The sequence below is a fragment of the Somniosus microcephalus genome, chromosome 4 (genome assembly GCF_052327205.1).
Source record: "Somniosus microcephalus isolate GS21.2 chromosome 4, FLI_Smic_1.0, whole genome shotgun sequence".
Classification (NCBI taxonomy): domain Eukaryota; kingdom Metazoa; phylum Chordata; class Chondrichthyes; order Squaliformes; family Somniosidae; genus Somniosus; species Somniosus microcephalus.
In genome coordinates, this window is record NC_140990.1 from 72646319 (window position 1) to 72673595 (window position 27277).

Here is a 27277-nt window from a genome sequence, read left to right on the forward strand (position 1 = left end):
CATTCTGTCTGTCATTCTGTCTGTCATTCTGCCTGTCATCGCGTGTGCGTCTGGCGGGCTATGCGCTCGAAAGTTACAGGGCGTACCTACGCGCGCGTTACCTCCAAAGAAAGCTTACGCTTCCGAGACGGTTTTAAGCGTATTTACGTTTCGGCCGGGCTAAAATCGCGCCCGCGGTATCCCAAAAACCTTCAACATTCCGCTCATTAGCATCTCATTATCCGCTCATTAGCGACAGAGTGACCTCGAGGTCGACCAATCGTACGGCGGCTTGCTGCCGCGTGCAGCCGGGCCCTCCTACGGTCGAGTGACGGGACGATTGACCAATCCTACGCTTTGGTGACCTGACGGTCGACCAATCGGTGCGTGTGTGGGCGGGCCTTATCGTTCTGAACCGAGGTGAGTCGCCGCCATCTTGCTTCCATTCTTTTTCCTGCTTTCTGCGTCTTTCTTTTCAAATATACATTTCCACCAAAATAAAATTGAATTTATTAAATTGTTTTTAAATAAATCACTCATTTGTAAACCTAACCTGAACATTCTTTTTCCTACCTTTCCCAGTTTTTTTCTTAGGCCTCAAAGCCTGCGCCTTTCTTGCCCAGCCAGGCCCGAGCTAGGTGATTGCGCTTCTGCTAAGCTCCTCACCCCCCCACCCCCCCCCCGCCGTGTCACGTTACCCAGGGCAACGGCGTCAGCCACAAGGGTCAGGGTGCACGCGCAGCAGGAGCAGGTGAGACGCGGCGTCTCTGTTCCGTGCTTGGCGGGGGGGCGGGGCTCGGCCGCCGGCCATCTCTCAGAGCCGCAATCGGGCTCGGCCGGAGGGGGGGGGCGGGGCTCGGCCACCGGCCGTCTCTCAGAGCCGCAATCGGGCTCGGCCGGGGGGGGGGCGGGGCTCGGCCGCCGGCCGTCTCTCAGAGCCGCAATCGGGCTCGGCCGGGGGGGGGCGGGGCTCGGCCGCCGGCCATCTCTCAGAGTTGCAATCGGGCTCGGCCGGGGGGGGGGGGGGCGGGGCTCGGCCGCCGGCCGTCTCTCAGAGCCGCAATCGGGCTCGGCCGGGGGGGGGCGGGGCTCGGAGAGCGGGGCTCTCGGCCTGGGCCCCCCCCGCCCCCCCCTTCCCCCCCGCCGCCCCCCTTCCCCCGCCGCCCCCCCTTGTCCCCCCCCGCCCCCCCTTCCCCCTCCCTTCCCCCTCCCTCCCCCCCGCCCCTTTCCCCCCTCCCTTCCCCCCTTCCCCCTCCCTTCCCCCCCGCCCTTCCCCCCCCGCCCGCCCGCCCTCCCTTCCCCCCTCCGCCCCGCCCTCCCTTCCCCCCTCCCTTCCCTCCCCCCCGCCCTCCCCCCTTCCCCTCCCCCCGCCCTCTCTTCCCCCCACCCGCCCTCTCTTCCCCCCCAGTCGCGCTCTCTCTCTCTCTCTCCCCCCCCCCCCCCCAGTCGCTCTCTCTCTCTCTCTTCCAACAACAACATGCCCTCGAAAAAGCCTCGGCACCGCCGGGCACTTCAGCTAGTAATAATATATAATAGCAAAATACTGCAGATGCTGGAAATCTGAAATAACAACAGAAAATGCTGGAAATACTCAGCAGGCCAGGCAGCATCCGTGGAGAGAGAAACAGAGTTAACGTTTCAGGTCTGGAACACTTCATCAGAACTGGAAAAAGCTGGCGATGTAACAGATATTAAGCAGGTGCAGAGTCGGGGTGGCGGGGGGGAGGTTTAGGAGGGGAGGAAGGAATAGAAAGAACATCCTGTACTTTTGTAAGAGGCAGAAAAGATAAAATGTTGCAAATGGGAATGGCAAAAATCATACTGCATGAAAAATGGGGGCAGGGGTAATTATCTGAAATTGTTGAACTCAATGTTGAGTCTGGCAGGCTGTAAAGTGCCCAATCGAAAGATGAGGTGCTGTTCCTCAAGCTTACGTTGAGCTTCATTGGAACAATGCAATAGCCCGAGGACAGAGAGATCAGAGTGGGAGTGAAGCGGTGAATTAAAGTGAGAGGCGACCGGAAGCTCAGGGTCACCCTTACGGACTGAACGGAGGTGTTCCGCAAAGCGGTCGCCCAATCTGCGTTTGGTCTCCCCAGTGTAGAGGAGACCGCATCGTGAGTAGCGAATACAGTATACTAGATTGCAAGAAGTACAAGTAAATCACTGTTTCACCTGGAAGGGGTGTTTGGGGCCCTGGACAGTGGGAAGGGAGGAGGTAAAAGGGCATGTGTTGTATTTTACACTTAAGGTGCAACACATGCCCTTTTACCTCCCCCCCACTGTCCAGGGATACTTAAGGAAGTGGCCCTAGAAATAGTAGATGCATTGCTGATCATCTTCCAACATTCGATGGAATCTGGAACAGTACCCATGGATTGGAGGGTAGCTAATGTTACCCCACTATTCAAAAAAGGTGGTAGAGAGAAAACGGGGAATTACAGACCGGTAAGCCTGACATCGGTAGTGGGGAAAATGCTAGAGTCCATTATAAAAGATGCAACAGCAGAGCACTTGGAAAACAGTGACCGGATCGGACAAAGTCAACATGGGTAAATCGTGCTTGACTAATCTACTGGAATTTTTTGAGGATGTAACTGGTAAAATAGATAAGGAAGAACCAGTGGATGTGGTGTATTTGGACTTTCAGAAGGCTTTCGATAAGGTCCCGCGTAAGAGATTAGCGTGTAAAGTTAAGGCACATGGGATTGGGGGCAAGGTACTGACTTGGATAGAGAACTAGTTGGCAGGCAGAAAGCAAAGAGTTGGAATAAACGGGTCTTTTTCCGAGTGGTAGGCAGTGACTAGTGGGGCACCGCAGGGATCGGTCCTTGGACCCCAGCTATTCACAATATATATTAATGATCTAGGCAAGGGAACTAGATGTAATATCTCCAAATTTGCAGACGACACAAAGCTGGGTGGGCGTGTGTGCTGTGAGGAGGATACCGAGAAACTTCAGGATGATTTGGACAGGTTGGGTGATTGGGCAGAAGCATGGCAGATGCAATATAATGTGGATAAATGTGAGGTTATCCACTTTGGTAGCAAAAACAGGAAGGCAGATTATTATCTGAATGGCAATAGATTGGGAGAAGGGGAAGTGCAACGAGACCTGGGTGTCCTTGTGCACCAGTCGCTGAAGGTAAGCAGCAGGTGCAGCAGGCGGTTAAGAAGGCAAATGGTATGTTAGCCTTCGTAGCGAGAGGGTTTGAGTACAGGAACAAGGATGTCTTACTGCACTTGTACAGCGCCTTGGTGAGACCACATCTTGAGTATTATGCGCCGTTTTGGTCGCCTTATCTGAGGAAGGACGTTCTTGCCATGGAAGGAGTTCAGCGAAGATTCACCAGGCTGATACCTGGGATGGCAGGAATGATGTATGAGGAGAGATTGGATCGATTGGGCTTGTACTCGCTGGAGTTTAGAAGAATGAGAGGGGATCTCATTGAAACTTATAAAATTCTGACAGGACTGGACGGACTAGATGCAGGAAGAAAGTTCCGATGGTCGGGGAGTCCAGAACCAGGGGTCACAGTCTAAGGATAAGGGGTAGGCCATTTAGGACAGAAATGAGGAGGAAATTCTTCACCCAGAGAGTGGTGAACCTGTGGAATTCTCGACCACAGAAGGCAGTAGAGGCCAATTCATTAAATATATTCAAGAAGGAGTTGGATATATTTCTCAAGGCTAAAGGGATCAAGGGGTATGGGGAGAAAGCAGGGACTGGGTACTGAATTTGGATGATCAGCCATGATCGCATTGAATGGCGGAGCAGGCCGAAAGGCCGACTCCTGCTCCTAACTTCTGTGTTTTCTATGTTTCTATATATCTCCTGCGCTTGCACGGGAAGGTGCCAGATGAAGGAGAAGGGCTGTTGGGGGTGATTGAGGAGTGGACCAGGTTGTTGTGGAGGGAGCGGTCCCGTCGGAATGCTGAAAGGCGAGGTGAGGGGAAGATGTGTTTGGTGGTGGGATCACGTTGGAGGTGGCGGAAATGGCGGAGGATGATCCGTTGAATGTGGAGGCTGGTGGGGTGAAAGGTGAGGACAAGGGGAACCCTATCGTGGTTCTGGGAGGGAGGGGAAGAGGTGAGAGCAGAAGTGCGGGAAATAGAAAGGACACGGTCAAGGGCCATGTCAACCACAGTAGAGGGGAATCCTCGGTTGAGGAGAAGGAAGACATGTCTGAAGCACTGGTGTGAAAGGTGGCATTGTCGGAGCAGATGCGGCGGAGACGGAGAAACTGGGAGAATGGAATAGAGTCCTTACAGGAAGCGGGGTGGGAGGAAGTGTAGTCCAGGTAGCTGTGGGAGTTGGTGGGCTTGTAGTGGATGTTTGTCGAAAGCCGACCGCCAGAACTGGAGACGGAGAAGTCAAGGAAGGGAAGGGAAGTGTCGGAGATGGACCGTGTGAAGGTGAGGGAAGGGTGGAAATTGGAAGTAAAGTGAATGAACTTATCTAGTTCAGGGCGAGAGCAGAAAACGGCACCGATACAGTCATCGATGTACCGGAAAAAGAGGTGAGGGAGGGAACCTGAGTAGGACTGGAACAAAGAATGTTCCACATATCCCATGAACAGGCAGGCATAGCTAGGGCCCATGCAGGTTCCCATTGCAACACCTTTAATTTGGAGGAAGTGAGTGGAGTCAAAGGAGAAGTTGTTCAATGTGAGAACAAGTTCAGCCAGGCAGAGGAGGGTGGTGGTGGATGGGAACTGGTTGGGCCTCTGTTCAAGGAAGAAACGGATCACCCGAAGGCCGTCCTGGTGGGGGATGGAGGTGTGGGTAAAGAAATTTATCCTGAATTCCCTACTGGATTTATTAGTGACCATCTTATATTTATGGCCCCATAAATATGATGAGATTCTGTTAAGCTGACCAGTGCGCTGCTGTACTTTTTCTTTTTCTGATGAATGAAACATTGCTGAGCCCCTGTACCCCTCTTATGGGATGAAGTGGCAGACAAGTAAAGGCACAATGTCTGGGTGTTAATCAAATAATAAGCTCACGGACCATATAGGTGTGATAACCAGATGTGTTTGTGGTCATAGAAACATAAAAGATAGGAGCAGGAGTAGGCCATTCGGCCCTTCGAGCCTGCTCCGCCATTCAATGAGATCATGGCTGATCATCCAAATTCAGTACCCTGTCCCTGCCTTCTCCCCATATCCCTTGATCCCTTTAGACTTAAGAAATATATCCAACTCTTTCTTGAATATACTTAATGAACTGGCCTCCACCGCCCTCTGTGGCAGAGAATTCCACAGGTTCACCACTCTCTGGGTGAAGAAATTCCTCCTCATTTCAGTCCTAAATGGCTTACCCCTTATCCTTAGACTATGACCCCTGGTTCTGGACTCCCCAGCCATCAGAAACATCCTTCCTGCATCTAGTCTGTCCAGGCCTGACAGAATTTTATAGGTTTCGATGAGATCCCCTCTCAATCTTCTAAACTCCACTGAGTATAAGCCCAATCGACACAATCTCTCCTCATACGTCATTCCTGCCATCCCAGGTATCAGCCTGGTGAATCTTCGCTGCACTCCTTCCATGGCAAGAACATCCTTCCTCAGGTAAGGCAACCAAAACTGCACACAATACTCAAGGTGCGGTCTCACCAAGGCCTTGTACAACTGCAGCAAGACATCCTTGTTCTTGTACTCAAACCCTCTCGCTACGAAGGCCAACATACCATTTGCCTTCTTAACCGCCTGCTGCACCTGCATGCTTACCTTCAGCGACTGGTGCACAAGAACACCCAGGTCTCTTTGCACTTCCCCTTCTCCCAATCCATTGCCATTCAAATAATAACCTGCCTTCCTGTTTTTGGCACCAAAGTGGATAACCTCACATTTATCCACATTATAGTGCATTTGCCATGTTTCTGCCCAATCACCCAACCTGCCCAAATCGTACTGCAGTTTCACGACATCCTCCTCACAGCATACCCTCCCACCCAGCTTTGTGTCGTCTGCAAATTTGGAGATATTACATCCAATTCCCTCGTCCAGATCATTAATATGTATTGTGAACAGCTGGGGCCCTAGGACCGATCCTTGCGGTACCCCACTAGTCACTGCCTGCCACTCGGAAAACGACCCGTTTATTCCAACTCTTTGCTTTCTGTCCGCCAACCAGTTCTCTATCCAAGTCAATACCTTGCCCCCAATCCCATGTGCCTTAATTTTGCACGCTAATCTCTTATGCGGGACGTTATCGAAAGCCTTCTGAAAGTCCAAATACACCACATCCACTGGTTCTCCCTTATCTATTTTACCAGTTACATCCTCAAAAAATTCCAGTAGATTAGTCAAGCATGATTCACCTTTTGTAAATCCATGTTGACTTTGTCCGATCCAGTCACTGCTTTCCAAGTGCTCTGCTATTACATCTTTTATAATGGACTCCAGCATTTTCCCCACTACCGATGTCAAGCTTACCGGCCTATAATTCCCCGCCTTTTCTCTACCACCTTTTTTTGAATAGTGGGGTAACATTAGCTACCCGCCAATCCATGGGTACCGTTCCAGAGTCTATCGAGTTCTGGAAGATGACCAGCAATGCATCTACTATTTCTAGGGCCACTTCCTTAAGTACACTGGGATGTAGATTATCAGGCCCTGGGGATTTATCGGCCTTCAGTCCCATCAATTTTCCTAACACCATTTCCCTACAAATACTGATTTCTTTCAGTTCCACCCTTTCATCAGACCCTATGTTCCCCGGCATCTCTGGGAGGTTATTTGTGTCCTCCTTTGTGAAGACAGAACCAAAATATGTATTTAGTTGGTCTGCCATTTCTTTGCTCCCCATTATAAATTCCCCCGATTCTGACTGCAGGGGACCTACGCTTGACTTCACCAATCTTTTTCTCTTCACATATCTATAAAAGCTTTTACAGTCAGTTTTTATGTTCCCTGCAAGCTTACTCTCATATTCTATTCTCCCTTTCTTAATTTATCCCTTTGTCCTCCTTTGTTGAATCCTAAACTGCTCCCAATCCTCAGGATTATTGCTTTTTCTGGCCAATTTATATGCCCTCTCCTTGGACCTTATGCTATCCCTAATTTCCCTTGTTAGACACGGTTGGGTCACCTTTTTTGTTTTATTTTTATGCCAAACTGGGATGAACAAATTCTGTAGTTCATCCATTCGGTCTTTGAATGTTTGCCATTGCCTATCCACCATCAACTCTTTGAGTGCCATTCCCCAATCAATCCTACCCAACTCGCTCCTCAGACCATCGTAGTTTCCTTTATTTAAATTGAGGACCCTAGTCTCCGAGTCAACTACTTCATTCTCCATCTTAATGAAGAATTCGATCATATTATGATCGCTCCGACCCAAGGGGCCTCGTACAACAAGATTGCCAATGAATCCTTCCTCGTTACATAATACCCAGTCTAAGATGGCCTGATCTCTGGTTGGTTCCTTGACATATTGGTCCAGGAAACCATCCCGTAAACACTCCAGGAATTCCTCCTCCACAGCATTGTTACTAATTTGGTTGGCCCAATCTATATGTAGATTAAAGTCACCCATGATGACTGCTGTGCCCTTATTGCACGCTTCTTTAATTTCCCTTTTAATGCCATCCCCAACCTCCGCCTTACTGTTTGAAGGTCTATAAACCACTCCCACTAACGTTTTTTTCCCCTTAGTATTTCTCAATTCTACCCATACAGATTCCACCTCATCAGAGCTGATAGCCTTCATTACAATTGTGTTAATCCCTTCTTTAACCAGTAATGCTACCCCACCTCCCTTTCCTTTTTGCCTATCTTTCCTGAATATCAAATACCCCTGGATGTTGAGTTCCCAGTCCTGGCCTTCCTTGAGCCATGTTTCCGTAATCCCAACCAAATCGTATTTGTTAACTTCTATTTGCGCAGCCAATTCATCCACCTTATTACAAATGCTCCTCGCATTAAGACGCAAAGCCTTCAGGCTTGTTTTTTTAACGCTCTTAGACCTATTAGAATTATTATTTACTGTGGCCATGTTTGATTTAAACCGTTGATTTCTCTGACTGCCACTTTTGTTTTTCTCCTTCCTATCTTTTGCTTTTAGCCTTGTTTCCCTTTCCTCTGTCTCCCTGCTCAGGTTCCCAACCCTCTGCCATTTTAGTTTAAACCCTCCCCCACAGCACTAGCAAACACTCCCCCTAGGACATCGGTTCCAGCCCTGCCCAGGTGCAATCCGTCCGGTTTGAACTGGTCCCACCTCCCCCAGAACCGGTTCCAATGTCCCAGGAACTTGAATCCCTCCCCCTGGCACCATTCCTCTAGCCACGTATTCATCTGAAGTATCCTTCTATTTGGTCACAGATGAACTAAATTCCCCCAATTAGTAGGAGTTCAGGAGGTGGTCAACAGACAGCTCCAAACAATCCCATTTCCGGAGCAGTAACCAAGCTTGTGTATAAGAACAGGCCACATTGTCAGTTGGAACAGACTGGAGAAGATCAGGCGTGAATCCACTGTACTTCTGTTCTCCAGATTGAGGAAATTATCACCAGATCTGTGTTATGCAGCGCCCTTATAAAGCCTGCAGAATCAATTTGTGTTCTTGTGAGCTTGATTATATGCTATCTGAAACCCTGTGACTTCCGATCATTGGAGTAAGCCTCAGTGTGTGGAAAGGGATTCCCTGGTGTATCCCACCCGCTGACACACCAGAGTGTCCACATTGTGACTGCGGTGGTTCGATTTGACTGATTCCGATGCCTTTAATCACATCCAGGACTGAACCATGTTAATTCAGGCAACTGGGGCTTGTTAATGTTAAGAGCCCCCAATAACTGGGCTGGATATAAAGATTATTCGCTGTTCTCTCAGTGCTAGTGAGCAGAGAGAAGCTGATGTTACGTAATCACAGAGCACTGTAGGATGCCTTTCGGCCCATTGTGCTGGTGCCGGCTCTCTGAAAGCGATGCAATTAGTCCCACTGCCCTGCTCTTTCCACACAGCCCTGCAAAATTTTGCTTTCAAGTATCTATCCAATTCCTTTTTGAAAGTCACTATTGAATCTGCTTCGACTGATATAGTAATCTGGGATGTAATGCTTAAATTATCCACCAGATGGAGACAAATAGTAAGGGATCACAATTACCAGTGTTTTAAGGTAATGTCCTGGCACACCACTTATTAAGGTAGTGGCATTGCATTCTGGGTATGACTCAGAGGTTGATCCTCCATCTTGCTCGTGCAGTAAGAATTGGAAGTGCTTTGCTTTGCAGCCTGTAAGAGATGTTTCTCTCCTAAACCGTGTAATTAAAAAGTTAAAGTTTTGGTTCCTGAAGTCTGGCTTATCTCAGTTTCTGACCTTACCACTCGGATATCACAACTACCCATTCAGGCAGTGCAATCCAGATTATAACAACTCGCTGCACAAAAAAATGTCTCCTCATTCCCCCTCTGGATTCTTTTGCCAATTATCTGAAATCTGTGTCCTCTCGTTTCCGACCCTCCTGCCAGCGACAATAGTTTCTCCTTCTTTGCTCTTAAAAAACCCTCGTAATTTTAACATCTTTATCACATCTCCACTTAACCATCTCTGCTGCAAGTTATATTGCCATTGTTTTGTGAATATTTGCTGTCATCGAGGTGCTGGATGTCAGTGCCCGGGGAATGGGACATTCTATCCTTGTGAGCACCGAGTGTCAGCATCCAGCAATCTCTAGTCAGGGACTGTCTTTTTAAACTGACTCACCTGATGGTTTTCACTCCCTTATTTCATTATTAAACATTTCAGTTTTTGCAGAGTGACCAAGGCTGTCTGTGAAACTGCAGGAAATTTGTCTTTAAATAAACTTCTTTAGTGAAGCTGCTGTGGCTCTGGCCATTTGCCGGGCCCGCTGACTGTGGCCCTTCTCCCAGATTCCAGCCCCAGCTCTGTGCTGACTGTGGCCCCTCTCCCAGATTCCAGCCCCAGCTCTGTGCTGACTGTGGCCCCTCTCCCGGATTCCAGCCCCAGCTCTGTGCTGACTGCGGCCCCTCTCCCAGATTCCAGCCCCAGCTCTGTGCTGACTGTGGCCCCTCTCCCAGATTCCAGCCCCAGCTCTGTGCTGACTGTGGCCCCTCTCCCAGATTCCAGCCCCAGCTCTGTGCTGACTGTGGCCCCTCTCCCAGATTCCAGCCCCAGCTCTGTGCTGACTGAGCTGCTCTCACCTGGGGACAGCGCGTCACAATCGGCCCCAGCGCACCTGAGCTACTCACCAGGTCCCGCCCCCTTGCTGCACCGCCATTGGTTGGAGGACCCGCCGCCCCGCCCCGCTCTTCCTATTGGTCCGGAGCTCCGTCAATCACCCGGGCGGTGTGAGCTGAACATGCGCGGACCTTGGCAGCAGCCGCTGACACATCAGGTGAGAGAGCTCAGGGAGCGGGTTCATGAACCCCGGGGGGGGGCGTGGGCTGCTCACACCCCGAGTGCGGCCCCAGGCTCCGTAATTAAAACACTCAACATTATCCGCTTCACACACACCCGGGGTGGGCCTCAGGCCCAAACAAGAGCCTCCGGGCCAGGCGTTTGACCCGAGCGGGGCGGCAGCTGCGGGGCTTTCTCCCGGTGACAGGCCCGGGGTAACCGCCGCCATCTTGAGAGGCTCAGGGGGCAGCAGGGCGCATGCGCGGCCCCCTTGGCCAGGAACCAGGAGGAGAGAATCTTGTCAATTTCTACCCTGGACTCTCAGTGATGGCTTTTGTAAACTCCTTTTACAGGCAGTGAGAAGGGCAGCATTTACACTCCGCAAACTCAAACCAAACATCACATCAAGGTCTGACAGTCACTCCAATCATCAGAACCCGAATATCATCAGCCTCTGAATGTGGAAGGAGAAATGTTTGTCTATTCTGTCTGTGGGAAAAGATTTCAAACATCAGTATGACTGGAAAAGCACCGAGACACACACACCCGAGTGAGAGTGTTCCAGTGCACTGACTGTGGAAAGAGCTTTAACCAGTTACACAGTCTGAAAAAACATTGCACCGTTCACAGCGGGGAGAAACCGTACACGTGTTCTGTGTGTGACCGAGCCTTCAACCGAGGGACTCAAGGACACCCGCACCACGGAGAAACCGTGGAAATGTGGGGACTGTGGGAAGGGATTCAATTACCCATGTGAGCTGGAAACTCATCAACGCAGTCACACTGGGGAGATGCCGTTCACCTGCTCCGTGTGTGGGAAGGGATTCACTCAGTCATCTCACCTCATTGAACACCAACGTGGTCACTCTGATAAGAGACCTTTTAAATGTTCTTACTGTGAGAAGAGCTTTAAAAGCAGAAGTGATCTGCTGAGACATGAATGCACTCACACTGGGGAGAGACTGTTCACCTGCTCCGTGTGTGGGAAGGGATTTTTTAATTCATCCACCCTGATTGACCACCAATGGGTTCACTCTGATAAGAGACCTTTTCAATGTTCTAACTGTGAGAAGAGCTTTAAATGCAGAAGGGAACTGCTGACACACCAGCGCATTCACACTGGGGAAAGGCTGTTCACCTGCGCTGTGTGTGGGAAGAGATTCACTCGGTCATCCAACCTGCAGATTCACTAGTGAGTTCACACTGGGGAGAGGCCATTCACATGCTCAGTGTGTGGGATGAGATTCACTTATTCATCCCACCTGCTGAGACACCAGCGAGTTCACAAATGACTGCAAGGGTTGGATTCTGCAGTTTTGCTGCTGTTAATCACAACCAGGACTGAACCATGTTCATTCTGATAGTTGGGGTTTGTTTCTGCTGATGTTAATAACATCCATAACTGGGCGATAGTTTGATATTCTGGATAAATGTCAATTATATCAGCTTTCTTTTAAACACAGTGGCCTAGAAATTGGGTTGGGGCGCCAAAGTGGTGCCAAAGTCGCCTGAGCGCAGGATTTAGCACAGCGTTCGAGGCTTTAGCGATCGTCAGATATTCAGTTTCATTGCCCCTAGAGGGAGACGGGGTGAGGCTCGAGGCGCTCCGCGTCCCTCTTAGCGCACTGAAACTGAATATCGCAGCGCAACGTGCCGCAGCGCCACACGCTGCAGCACGGCACGCTGCGGTACTGCAGGCCTTCCTCCCATTGTTAAGGGGGAGGGGCCTGCAACAGCGCGATCCCCGCTCGCGAGTGCCGGTAAACAAGCCCGGCACCAAGGAGAAGTGCCGGGCTCTCGGGAAACAGCCGGCAATGCCGCGGGGGGGGGGGCGGTCAGGAGGCCGGGGACGGAGGTGCTGGCAGGCGGCCGCTGAAAAAGGCGGCCGCCCCGCACCTCCACCTTAACTTGCACCGCTGCCGGCACAGCAAGGCCCCGTGAACCGGGCGCGGGTAGCGAACGGCGCAACTGCGGAGTTCGCTACCAAATATCGCGAACGGGGCGCGAATGGGGCGCTGCGCACACCGATGATGTCATTGGTGGTGGCGCAGCGCAAATGGCTAACGCCACCATTAGCGCCCCTGCTGAATATCACGGGAGGCGCAGCCACTGGTGCTACAGCCACTGACTGCCTCTTTAGGCGCTAACAGGTGGCGCTACTCACCCAATTTTTCCCCCAGTGTGTCTAGTCCTTGATATCTTCATGATAAGACGAGCTGATTGAGGACTTGTTATGAAGTGAGTGCAATCTTGGAACTGTGTTCCAAGAACAGATTGCCCATAATAAAAAAGGGGAACTGGAGGCAGTAATATGTTGCAAGGAACCAGAAATAGTACGGATTACTGAGTCATGGTTACAGAAAAAATAAGACTGGGATTTAAACATTGCAGGGTATAACATATTTAGAAAAGATACAGAGGGAAAAGGGCGAGGTGGAGTATCTGTACTTATTAGAGATAACAGAATGGCAGTAGAAAGACAGAAATTGAATCCATGTGAATAGAGATAAAAGATAATAAAGGATCAGTCATACTAATGGAGAAAGGGAGGTGGAGGACGAAACAATCAAACAACGTAAAACACATAGAATAATAATCATGGGGGATTTCAATTGTCCCAAACTTAATTGGCCAGAAGAGATAGGTAAAGGGGATAAGTGAATGGAGTTCGTACAATGTGTACAGGACTCCTTTCTAACCCAGTGTGAAAGAAGTCCAAGAAGGGAGGATTTGCTACTTGATCTAGTAATGGGGAATGAACCAGAGCAGATAAGAGAAGTAAAAGTAGGGGAACATCGAGGCAATAGTGACCATAATATAATATGCTTTAAGATAATAAATGATAATGACACAACCATGACAAAGACCAGGGTAATAGATTAGAGAAAAGCTGATTTTGAGGAGCTGAGAATAGAACTTGGGAAAATCAAATGGACAACAATAATGGGAAACACTGATGTAGAACAGCAATGGGAAACATTTAAAATGGTGTTCAACAGAGTCCAGGAATAATATATTCCGCTAAAAAAAAGAACAGACTAAACAGTAATGGGTCACCATGAATGAATAAAGACATGAGGGACAAATTGAGGTTAAGGAAAGAGGCACACACTAAGTACGTGGACAGCAGGGATGAGCATGACAAGAGAGAATACAAAGAGATTAGGAGAGAAGTCAAAAAAACAATTAGGAAGGCAAAGAGGAACTATGAAATTAAATTATCAAGGAATCCAAAACAAAATAGTAAAATGTTCTACAGACACATAAATTAAAAAAAGGAAAGTTGGGATGGAAATAGGGCCACGAAGGGATGGACAGGATAATCTCACAGGCAAAATGGCAGAAATATTAATTACTTTGCTTCAGTATTTACCATGGAGACAGAGCAGGTGGGCATGACATCGGAAGCTGTGATTAGAAATGATATAACTGTATTTAAAATAAAAAGAGAAATATTAAGTAAACTAATCAAATTCAAAAGAAGATAAATCCCCTGGTCCAGATGGATTTCATCCGCGCATCTTAAAAGAATCCAAAGAAATAGCAGAGACACTGTTACACATATTTAATAATTCTTTACGAAAAGGTGTCGTGCCAGAGGACTGGCGGATAGCTAACGTAATACCTATATTTAAGAAAGGAGATAGAATATGTTCAAGGAACAATAGACCAGTCAGCTTAACATCGGTGGTAGGAAAAATAAAAGAATCCCGTTGAGTCGAATAGTGTAGATGCATTTAAGGAGAGGCTAGATAAGCACATGAGGGGGAAGGAATAGAGGGTTATGTGGATAGATTTAGATGAGGAAAGACGGGAGGAGGCTTGAGTGGAGCACAAACACCGGCATGGACTGGTTGGGCCGAATGGCCTGTTTCTGTGCTGTGTATTCTATGTAATTTTTAAAAGATGGATCGACAAGATGTCCAAGTCTGACAGGGCAGAAAATTCTATTATATCACAGGGTCCACTTCAATCACCCTGGGCAGATTTCCACTACCCTTTTGTGAAAAAGTGCTTCCTGATTTCACTCCTAGGTGGCCGAGCCTTAATTTGAAGGTGATGCCTTCTTGTTCTGGACTCGCCTACCAGAGAAAATAGTTTCTATTTGGACATTAGGGAATCCCTTTCTCATTATAAATACCCTGATCAGATCACCCCTCAATGTTCGAAACCAAGTTTATGCAACCTGACCTCATAATTGAAGCCTTCAAGCCCCAGTATCATTCTGGTGAATCTGCACTGCACCCCCTCCAAGGCCAGTCTCTCCTTCCTGAGGATCAGTGCCCAGTACTGAACACAGTTCTCCAGATGGGCTCTGACCCAGGCTCTGTACAACTGAAGCATCATTTCCCCCCTTTGTACTCCAGCCCCTCGAGATAAAGGACAACATTCCATTACCATTGTCATTACTTTCTGTATCTGTGCCCTGGCTTTTAGTGATTTGTGTACATCGACTCCCAAATCCCTCTGCTCCTCCACAGTTCCCAGTCTCTCACACTCGGATTTATCTTTCTTGCATCCCAAGTGGACGACCTCACATTTCCCCACATTGAGCTCCATCTGCCACAGTGTTGCCCACTCACTTAATCTGTCTCTGTCCCTTTGTAACTTCCTGCAGCCATCTACACATCTTACTGTGCCTCCTAATTTAACATCACCTGGGAACTTGAATATAAAACTCTCTCTTCCTTCACCTCTCTTCTCCTCTCGCTGAAGGTGAGCATGCAGGTGCAGCAGGCGGTTAAGAGGGCAAATGGTATGTTGGCCTTCGTAGCGAGAGGGTTTGAGTACAGGAACAAGGATGTCTTGCTGCAGTTGTACAGGGCCTTGGTGAGACCACATCTTGAGTATTGTGTGCAGTTTTGGTCACCTTATCTGAGGAAGGATGTTCTTGCCATGGAAGGAGTTCAGCAAAGATTCACCAGGCTGATACCTGGGATGGCAGGAATGACGTATGAGGAGAGATTGGATTGATTGGGCTTGTACTTGCTGGAGTTTAGAAGAATGAGAGGGGATCTCATTGAAACTTATAAAATTCTGACAGGACTGGACAGACTAGATGCAGGAAGAATGTTCCCGATGGTTGGGGAGTCCAGAACCAGGGGGTCACAGTCTAAGGATAAGGTGTAGGCCATTTAGGACAGAAATGAGGAGGAATTTCTTCACCCAGAGAGTGGTGAACCTGTGGAATTCTCTACCACAGAAGGCAGTTGAGGCCAATTCATTAAATATATTCAAGAAGGAGTTGGATATATTTCTCAAGGATAAAGGGATCAAGGGATATGGGGAGAAAGCAGGGACCGGGTACTGAATTTGGATGATCAGCCATGATCGCATTGAATGGCGGAGCAGGCTCGAGGGGCCGAATGGCCTACTCCTGCTCCTACCTTCTATGTTTCTATGTTTTTATATTCATCCCAGTCAATGGTGTATATGGTGAAAAGCTGAGGCTCCAGTACAGATACCCAGGGACAACCCATGACACATCCTGCCAATCAGAGTACGTTCCCTTTATCCCAGTCTCTGTCTCCTACCTCCCAACCAATTCCCAACCCTTGTCACAAGGTGATTTTCAATTTTTTATGCTTTTAATTTTGCTAATCATCTCTTGTGCTGAACCTTATTAAATGCCTTCTGGAAATCCATAGACAACATCCATAGACACTCCCATGTTTACCTTATTAGAGACCTCAAAAATTCATCCAGGTTAGTCAGACATGACCTACTCTTCACAAATCCACATTGATTTCCTTTGATCAGCTCGTACTTGTTCAAGTGCTCAATCATTTTGTCTCTGATAGATTCCAGTAATTTCCCAACAACTGACAGATAGTACCAGAGGCTGAAGTAGTGCTATATTAGATAGGAGCAGACTAAGAAAGGCTATGAAAAATTCAAAAATGGGTTTAGAATGCATGTACGTAAATGCACAAAGTGTGGTGAATAAGGTTGGTGAGCTACAAGCACAATTAGCCGTGTGGCAATATGATGTTTTGGCAATAACAGAAATATGGCTTGAAAGCGGTGAGGACTGGGCACTTAATATTCAAGGGTACAGGGTGTTCAGAATAGATAAGGAAGGAAGAAAGGGAGGTGGGGTGGCAGTGCTGATTAAGCAAGACATTGTAGTGTTGGAAAGGGAACAAAGACAGAATCCATTTGGTTAGAGTTGAGGAGCTAAAAGGGTATGATCACGTTATTGGGGGTATTCTATAGGCCTCCAAATAGTGAGAGGGAAGTAGAAGAGCTAATCTGCAGGGAAATCGCAGAGATATGCAAGAGCTGTAGTGTGGTGATATTGGGGGACTTTAATTACCCAAATATCGATTGGGATAATGCTAGGGTAATGTAATGTATGTACCTTTAAGGGGGAGAACTACTTTTTACAGCTCCTGTATCCTGTAGTACCGGCAGTGACCACACCTGTATATAGCACTGAGTAGTGATCTGTACAGTCAGTTGCAGTTTGAACGCTCATTCAGTAAACACCTGTTGATTGTTCCCTACAGTCTGTTGTCTGATTATTGAAGGACACAACATTAAGATACACGGATATAACATTGGCGACGACGCAGAATCGAACCTACCTGCAACTCTGCATCATCTCCCAGGGATTCGCTCCTGGAGAACAGTGGAAGGAGGTCGAGTCCAGAAGCACGGGCGTTGACCACGGGCAACCGCCCAGTCATCCAGCGGAGATTTGAGCATCGCAGGGGAGGCTGTCAGGAGCCAGGCTTGGCTTTCCAATCACGGTGGTCCAGCAAAATGGGCTGGCAACAGGTACTGCGCAGACCCTTCCCGGACAGCGGCGGCTAGAGCCGACCAAGCGGCACAGAAAAAGGCTGAGCAGCATCGACGGGGGAGAGAGAGAGGGCAGAGCGCACAGGACACAGCCGGTGTTCAGGACCGAGCGGCGTCAACGGGGAGAGAGACGAGAGAGAGCAGAGCACAGCCGGTGTTCAAGGGCCGAGCAGCGTCAACGGGGGAGAGAGGTGCGCAGGAAAATGCGAGGCGCTGCCATTGCCACGAGGACCGCAGAGAGCGGCATTGGCAGCAGTGCAGGAGCAGCGCACGAAACCCACAGGGCGTCGCCATTTGCCACGAGGACCGCCGAGAGTGGCGTTGGCAGCAGCGCTGGAGACGCCATTTTAAGCCGCAGCGGGGAAGAAAGGAAAGTGCGGGAGATGCCATTTTAAGCCGCAGCGGGGAAGAAAGGAAAGCGCGGGAGACGCCATTTTAAGCCAGTCTAACCACACCCAAAAATGCCAAAGAGTGGCAGTATCACAGCGTTTGACAATGAAGTTGAAGATTGGACGACATATGTCGAACGCATAGAAGTATACTGCAAGGCGAATGAAGTGCCAGATGACAAGAAAGCGCTGGTATTGTTGAATTCAATGGGTGCAAAAACGTATGGCTTACTACGAAACCTAGTAACCCCAGAAAAGCCAGTAGAAAAGGATTTTGAAAACATAGGCCTAGAAATTGGGTATAGCCCCGCCAGCACGTTTGCGCTGAAAATTTTGCGCCCGCCGCGGAGCCAGTTGTGCCCGCCCCATATTCACTTTCAGCGCCCCAAAGCGGAACCGGGCGCTGGTACAGGGTGTGTCCGCCCCGCTTGGGGCGCTGAAAGTGAATTTCAGCGCTCCCGGTCCCGCTGCGCCACCCGATGCAGTGCGGCAGGCTGCTGTACTGCAGGCCTCCCCCTTCTCTTAAGGGGGAGGTGCCTGCAACGGCCGGAGCCCCGATTGCAAGTGCCGGCAAAAGAGCCCGGCACAACGGAGAAGTGCCGGGCTCCACGGAAACCAGCCGGCAATGCCGCGGGGGGGGCGGTGGAGGAGGCCGGGGAAGGAGGTGCGGGCAGGCGGCCGCCGAAAAAGCGGCCGCCCCGCACCTCCCCCTTAACTTGCGCCGCTAAGGCTGCAGTAAGGACCCGGTCTCCCGATGTTGTTAGCGCCCACCACGGAAGAGGCGGCCGCTACTGAAGATGGGGATCGGCGTGGTTTCGGGCAGTACCGGGGCACTGCGCACACCGATGACGTCATCGGTGCCGGCGCAGCGCTACCGGCTAATGCCGATGTTAGGGCCCACCTAATTTCGGGCGCGACGCAACTTCCGGTGCAACCCACTCTTTCGCCCCTAATTGGGCGCAAACGCAACTGAATTTCTAGGCCATAGTGTCAATCCTACAGGAGCACTTAAACCCCACACCGCTGCTGATAGCAGAAAGATTTAAGTTTCACAAAAGAACGCAGCATAAAGATGAAAGTAATGCTGAGCATTTACCGGAACTGCGCAAGCTATCGAAACACTGCCAGTTTGGAACGGGACTAGCAGATACTTTAAGGGACAAGTTTGTGTGTGGGCTTCAAAGTGAAGGAACCCAGAAACGGCTTCTATCAGAAATGGATCTTTCGCTGGACAAGGCTTTCAGCATTGCAGTATCACACGAAGCAGCAGCATGGGGCGCTGCAGAGATACAACGGAGACCGCAAGAATATGGCACAAATGAAATGTCATACAGAACAGTGAAGTGCTATCGCTGCGGCAGAACAACACACGACCATAATGATTGCTGGTTCAAGGACAAAGTGTGCAGACAGTGTGGAAAAGTAGGACACATAGCAAGAGTTTGCAGGTCGGGAAAGAAAACCAGCAGCAAGAAATCTCCACAGGAGAAGTACAAGAAGGTACATAAGGTGACGGAGAGTAGTTCAGACGAACAGAAGAGTGATACAGACTCCGGAAGAAAGGAGCTGGGATATCTGAAACTACATAATGTGGTCAAAATGGAGGATCACCAAACTATCTGGGTCACGCTCAAGATAGCAGGAGTCCAAGTGAAAATGGAATTGGACACAGTATCAGCCCTAACAGTCATAAACCGAAGGGGCTACAAGCGGCTATTCTCACATATACCCTTGAGAGATACAAAGATTGTCTTGAAGATGTACACGGGACAAAAAGTCTACCCCAAAGGAAAAATAAGGGTGAACGTTATACATAACGGCAAGGAAACACCAAAAATGGACCTATATGTATTGCCAGATGGAGGACCACCACTACTAGGACGTGAATGGATCCGGAAGATACAGCTAGATTGGCATTCCATACAAGCACTGACTGTAGATGCCAAAAAGGATGATGATGTCACACCTGGACGACTGTCAAAAATGCTAACTGACGCACAAGAACTGTTCCAGCAGGGACTCGAAACACTAAAAGGCATAACAGCGACGATCAAAATAGGGGAAAATGCAAGCCCAAAGTTTTTTAAGGCCAGACCGGTACCTTATGCGATCCACCCAGCCGTCGAAGCAGAGCTGGAAGGTTTGGAACGTTCAGGAGTACTGTCCAAAGTGGACTGGAGCGAGTGGGCTACACCCATCGTTCCTGTAATGAAGAGGTTGTTGAGTAATACGCCTGGGGAACCAAAGAAGGTACGCATCTGTGGGGACTTTAAGGTGACAGTGAACCCAGTCCTTCACACTGTACAATATCCACTTCCGCGGATTGAAGATATTTTCGCCTCGCTATCTGGAGGGAAACGCTTCACTAAGATTGATCTGGCCCAGGCGTACCTGCAAATGGAGGTAGAAGAAGCCTCGAAACAGTACCTCATGATCAACACTCATAAAGGTCTCCACCAATACAACCGGCTGGTGTTCGGGGTAGCATCAGCTCCGGCTATTTGGCAAAGGGCAATGGAACGAGTCCTGCAAGGGATTCCAGGGACCCAGTGTTATTTGGACGACATCCTGGTCATGGGCAAAAATGACAGTGATCACCTCGCCAACCTGGAGCAGGTGCTCACTAGATTGAAGGAATATGGGCTCCGAGCTAATCGCCACAAATGCGAGTTTTTCCAGAAGCAAATCTCGTATTGTGGCCACGTTTTTGATGAAGAGGGGTTACATAAGTCCCCTGAAAAGATTGAGGCAGTAGTCAAGGCTCCAGCACCGGAAAATGTGTCACAACTGAGGTCGTTCCTCGGGCTGGTGAACTACTACCATAAGTTCTTGCCGAATTTGTCTACCGTACTACACCCACTGAACACCCTACTGCAAACGGGGGTACCATGGAAGTGGAGTGACGAATGTAAACGAGCTTTCCAGAAGAGCAAAGCATTGATCACATCAAAAGAGGTGTTGGCTCATTTCAACCCAGCACTACCAATTCGGTTGGCATGTGATGCATCACCCTATGGCATTGGAGCGGTGCTGTCGCACAAATTCCCGGATGGCTCGGAAAGGCCAGTAGCCTTTGCGTCTCGGTCACTAACCTCAGCCGAGCGTAACTACGCCCAGATTGACAGGGAGGCCCTCAGCCTAGTGTGGGGAGTGAAAAAGTTCAATCACTATCTGCACGGGCAGAAGTTCACCTTGCTGACTGACCACCAACCACTTGTCTCCATCTTTAATCCAAAGAAGGGCGTTCCGGCGATGACTGCGCAACGGCTACAAAGATGGTCCCTTTTTCTAGGGGCGCACCAATATGAAATCGAGTATAAGGGCACGAAACAGCATGGAAACGCTGATGGGCTATCACGCCTGCCACTGCCTACTGCGGAGGAAGCACCAGCAGTGGATCCTGTCGAAATATTTCATTCGACTATAATTGAATGCTTGCCAGTAACTAACGCTGGTACAGAGAAGGAAACCTGAAATGACCCGACAGTGTCTCGGGTATATGATTTGACGGTGAAGGGATGGCCAGCACATGGCGACTCACTGTTGCCAGCATTCTCATCCAGAAGAGAACAGCTGTCAGTATGCCAGGGGACCTTGATGTGTGGATCCCGAGTGGTAATTCCACCCAAGTTAAGGGAGAGAGTGCTCAATGAGCTTCACAAAGGTCATCTGGGAGGGGTGAAAATGAAAAGCCTTGCTAGGGCTTATGTGTGGTGGCCAGGGATCGATCAGCAAATCGAGGACCTGACAAAGAGCTGCTCAGGATGCCAGAAGGTCCAAAATGCACCACCACATGCCCCTCTACACCCATGGGAGTGGCCCTCATCTCCATGGCAACGGGTGCATATTGATTTTGCTGGTCCATTCATGGACTCAATGTTTTTAATAGCCGTGGATGCGCACTTGAAATGGCCTGAGGTGATCAAAATGTCCTCCACCACCACGGAGAAAACTATTGCAGTCCTACGGACCATTTTTGCCAGGAACGGCTTGCCAGAGCAGATTTGCTCTGATAATGGACCACAGTTTGTGTCCGAAGAGTTTCGAAGATTTATGAAAAGGAATGGGGTAAGGCATTACACATCCGATCCGTATTATCCAGCCACAAATGGATTGGCTGAGAGGTTCGTACAAACCTTTAAAAAAGCAATAAAGGCCATGTGCGATGACGACATTCCACTGCAGCATAAGGTGGACAATTTCCTGTTAGCCTACAGAAATGCGACACATGCAATCACCAACCAGGCCCGGCCATGATGTTCTTTAACCGAAGGTTGAGATCTCGTCTGGATTCGCTCAGACCAAATGTACGAAGAGATGTTGAGAATAAGCAATTCCAGCACATCAATGAGAAGCCGACAAGGAGCTTCAATGTAGGGCAACCAGTCTTGGCCCGCGACTACCGAACAGAGAAATGGCAACCAGGAACGATATGCACACGGCAGGGCCCACTAATGTACACAGTGGATGTTGGGGAGAACATTGTGAGACGCCATGCTGACCAGATCCTAGAGTCACAGGAACGAGTCAACCCCATGTCTCGGCCATACGTACCTGGTGAGGAACCCGACGTACAGGTCGCATCTACCTCAGAAACAATAGCATCGGAAGCTGATGAACCAACCGACGACAGGGGGCCAGAATCGCCTCCGCACCAAGAGCAAGACACTCAGGAAAGGCGCTATCCAGAAAGAATCAGGAAGCCTCCCCAAAGACTGAATTTATAAATAGACTATTTCCAGTTAATGTTGCATGTTAAAAGTGTTAATTGTAATTAGTTTGATATTTAATTGTTAAATGAGTGTTATGGTACTGTTAATCTAAAAGGGGAGGAATTGTAATGTATGTACCTTTAAGGGGGAGAACTACTTTTTACAGCTCCTGTAACCTGTAGTACCGGCAGTGACCACACCTGTATATAGCACTGAGTAGTGATCTGTACAGTCAGTTGCAGTTTGAACCCTCATTCAGTAAACACCTGTTGATCGTTCCCTGCAGTCTGTTGTCTGATTATTGAAGGACACAACATTAAGATACACGGATATAACAGGTAAAGGGAAAGGAGCGGGAGGAATTTCTGAAATGTGTTCAGGAGAATTTCCTTGACCAATATGTTCTTGACCCAACTAGGAAGGAGGCATTGTTGAATCTGGTGCTGGGGAATGAGGTGGGCTAGGTCGACCAAGTGTCTGTGGAAGAACACTTGGGTATGAGTGATCATCGTATCATAAGATTTAGATTAGCAATGGAGAGGAGCAAGGAACAATCTAGAGTGGAACTTCTTTACTGGAATAGGGCTAACTTCAATGGGATGTGAAAGGATCTAGCCAGGGTAAAATGGAACCAAAGACTGACAGGAAAAACTGTAACGGAACAATGGGTGATCTTTAAGGAGGAGATGTTCCAAGTACAGGCTAGGTACAGTCCAACAAGAGGGAAGGGTAAGGGAACTAAAGCAAGGTCTCCTTGGATGACAAGGGAGATAGAGAAGATGATGAAACAAAAAAAGAGGGTGTATGATGCATGTCAGGTGAATTCTTCAAGGGAGGACCAGACCAAATACAATAAGTTGAGAGGGGATGTGAAGATGAAAATAAGATTGGCAAAGAGAGAATATGAGAGTAGAATGGCAGTTAACATAAAAGGGAACCCAAAAATCTTCTACCGGCATGTAAACAGTAGCGGGTAGTAAGAGGCAGGGTGGGGCCTATTAGAGACAAAGAAGGTGATATATGCTTAGAGGCGCAGGGCAAGGCTAGAATACTCAATGACACCAAACTTTGGGGTGTGGAAAACGGTGATGATGATATCAATTGACTGCAACAGGACATAGAAAGGTTAGCAGAATGTGCAGACAAGTGGCAGATGGAAGTTAGTAAGTGTGAGGTGATGCATTTTGGCAGAAGAAACAGGGAGAGGCAATATACACTTAATGGCACAGTTTTAAAGAGTGTGTAGGGACAGAGGGACCTGGGAGTTAATGTGCATAGGTCTCTGAAGGTGGCAGGACATATTGAGAGAGTGGTTAACAAAGCATATGGGATCTTGGGCTTCATAAATAGAGGTATTGAGTACAAAAGTAGAGAAGTTATGCTAGCTATGAAGAAGTTATGAACCTTTTTAAAGTGCTGGTTAGGCCACAACTGGAGTATTGCCTCCAGTTCTGGTCACACTTTAGGAAGGATGTGAAGGCCCTTGAGAGGGTGCAGAGGAGATTTACCAGAATGGTTCCGGGGATGGGGGATCTTAGCTACAAGGACAGGTTGGAGAAACTGGATTTGTTTACATTAGAGCAAAGGAGGTTGAGGGGTGATTTGCTAGAGGTGTACAAGATTATGACGGGTTTGGATAGGCTAGCCGGGGAAAGGCTGTTTCCACTAGTTGATGGCACAAGGACTAGGGAACACAGATTTAAGCTTTTGGGCAAGAGATAGAGGGGAGATGTGAGGGAAAACATTTTTACACAGCGAGTGGTGATGACCTGGAACTCGCTGCCAACTGAAGTGTTGGAAGCGGAGACACTCAATGTTTTCAAGGGGAGAATGGATAGATACTTGAGGGAAATATACTTGCAGGGCTACGGGGGTAGAGCGGGGGAATGGGACTGACTGGATTGCTCTACAGAGAGCCGGCACGGACTCGAGCTGAATGGCCTCCTTCTGTGCCGTTATGACTCTATGACTCCTATAACGACTGTATTTCTGCTCTTTGCTGTTCCCCCCGTGCCGTCCCTTGCCCATTGGTGCCATGGTCTGGACTGCACTCCTTCAAGGTGTTGTCACTCCCAGCAGTCCCCAATGCTGCGTACCGGTTTGAGAGTGACCCCCCTGAAGACTCCTGCACTTCCTGCCTCTTCCTACTCTTCTGGATGGCCACCCATTTACTATCCTGAACTCTCTCTACCTGTGGGGTGGCCACCTCCTGGAACGTACGGTCCAGGAACCTCTCAGCCTCCCTGATGCTCCGCAGTGACTCCAGCTGCCCCTCAAGCTCGGAAACCCTGAGCTCGAGCTCAAGCAGCTGGAAACACTTCCGACACACATGGTCCCCCAAGACACGTGAAGTGTCCAGAAGTTCCCACATGGCGCAGGAATCGCAAGCAACAATTAGAGTTCAAAAGCACAGCAGTTATGTAAAACTTGTACAGAACCCCTGTTAGACCACACTTGGACTACTGTGAACTGTTCTACTCTATTATTAATGGCGCTGGCAAAAGTGCAAAAAAGATTTAGTAGAATGATACCAGATTAAATGACAAAGGGATGATTTAGCAGTTTGAGCTGAGCATGCGCGGGAGAGGCTGATTGTTGGGCAGTGTGAGCTGAGCATGCGCGGGAGAGGCCGACTGGAGCAGTGTGAGCTGAGCATGCGCGGGAGAGGCTGATTGGTGGGCAGTGTGAGCTGAGCATGCGCGGGAGAGGCTGATTGTTGGGCAGTGTGAGCTGAGCATGCGCGGGAGAGGCCGACTGGAGCAGTGTGAGCTGAGTATGCGTGGGAGAGGCTGATTGTTGGGCAATGTGAGCTGAGCATGCGCGGGAGAGGCTGATTGTTGGGCAGTGAGCTGAGCATGCGCGGGTGGCGAGGCTGCAGCAGGTCAGAGGGAGGCGGGTTAATGAACCCCGGGTGGACGCGGGCTTCACACACCCCGAGTGCGGCCCCAGGCCCGATTATAAGAGCAGTGAACATTATCCGCCCCCACCCGCGGGTTCCCGTTTCACTTCGGCCCGAACCTCAACAAAGCGCCAAACTCCGGGACAGACAGGAAGTGAGTCAGGGAGCGTCTGTAAATGGAGGAGAAATGGTGACTGGTCAGGGAGCGTCTGTAAATGGAGGAGAACTGGTGACTGGTCAGGGAGCGTCTGTAAATGAAGGAGGCATGGTGATTGATCAGGGAGCATCTGTAAATGGAGGAGAAATGGTGACTGGTCAGGGAGCGTCTGTAAATGGAGGAGAAATGGTGACTGGTCAGGGAGTGTCTGTAAATGAAGGAGGAATGGTGACTGATCAGAGAGCGTCTGTAAATGGAGGAGAAATGGTGACTGGTCAGGGAGCGTCTGTAAATGGAGGAGAAATGGTGACTGGTCAGCGAGCGTCTGTAAATGGAGGAGAAATGGTGACTGGTCAGCGAGCGTCTGTAAATGGAGGAGAAATGGTGACTGGTCAGGGAGAGCCCCTCGCCAGAGTTGGGAGATATTACAGAGGGAAAGCTTGTAATGAAGGACAGAGTATTGGGGGTTAGAGCCAGCGTCAGCACCTTTAGGGGAGAAGAGAGGGGAATCTTCAGCATTTTCCACGGAGTCCGACTCGGGACAAAGGACAGAACGTGCGGCCAGAGCCCCGGCACCAGGAAACCCAGGGTGCAGCACCTCCCCCATCCAAGCCGCTGCTTCCCGGTTTCTTCAGCCGGTTCCACCGAGTCAGACTCAGGGCAAAGGACAGGAGCCAGGCTCCCAGAATGGCCCGCGGCCCCGGGGAGCATGCACACTCTCAGCGGGGAAATCAGCGCCTTGGATAGAGCGGTTTCCGGGGTGCGGGTGATTATGGGTGCTGCAGCCACCATTAGTCAGCAATCCTTTGTCTCTTAACCTCTCCTGCCTTCTATCCTATCACAGACCTTCCCTTTTGTTCTTTCATCCCCTCCCCCCTTTGGGGTGATTGGGCAGAAACATGGCAAATGCACTATAATGTGGATAAATGTGAGGTTATCCACTTTGGTGACAAAAACAGGAAGGCAGATTATTATTTGAATGGCAATAGATTGGGAGAAGGGGAAGTGCACCTGGTGTTATTGTGCACCAGTCACTGAAGGTAAGCATGCAGGTGCAGCAGGCGGTTAAGAAGGCAAATGGTATGTTGGCCTTCGTAGCAAGAGGGTTCGAGTACAGGAACAAGGATGTCTTGCTACAGTTGTACAGGGCCTTGGTGAGACCGCACCTTGAGTATTGTGTGCAGTTTTGCTCACCTTACCTGAGGAAGGACATTCTTGCCATGGAGGGAGTGCAGTGAAGATTCACCAGGCTGACACCTGGGATGGCAGGAATGACGTATGAGGAGAGATTGTGTCGATTGGGCTTATACTCACTGGAGTTTAGAAGATTGAGAGGGGATCTCATCGAAACCTATAAAATTCTGGCAGGTCTGGACAGACTAGATTCAGGAAGGATGTTTATGATGGCCGGGGAGTCCAGAACCAGGGGTCACAGTCTAAGGATAAGGGGTAAGCCATTTAGGACTGAAATGAGGAGGAACTTCTTCACCCAGAGAGTGGTGAACCTGTGGAATTCTCTGCCACAGAGGGCGGTGGAGGCCAGTTCATTAAATATATTCAAGAAAGAGTTGGATATATTTCTTGAGGCTAAAGGGATCAAGGGATATGGGGAGAAGGCAGGGACAGGGTACTGAATTTGGATGATCAGCCATGATCTCATTGAATGGCGGAGCAGGCTCGAAGGGCCAAATGACCTACTCCTGCTCCTATCTTCTATGTTTCTATGTTTCCCAGCCCCTACACTTACTTAAAAATCTGTTCCATTTCCTCTTTTTTCCAGCTCTGACGATAGGTCATTGACCTGAAACATTAACTCTGTTTCTCTCTTCACAGATGCTGCCTGACCTGCTGAGTATCTCCAGCATTTTCTGTTTTTATTTCAGATTTCCAGCATCTGCAGTATTTTCTTTTTGTATTAATCAGCGACTGTGGGGAAGAGTTTTATTGAGGGCTGACGGAAGGTCAGCACCCTGAA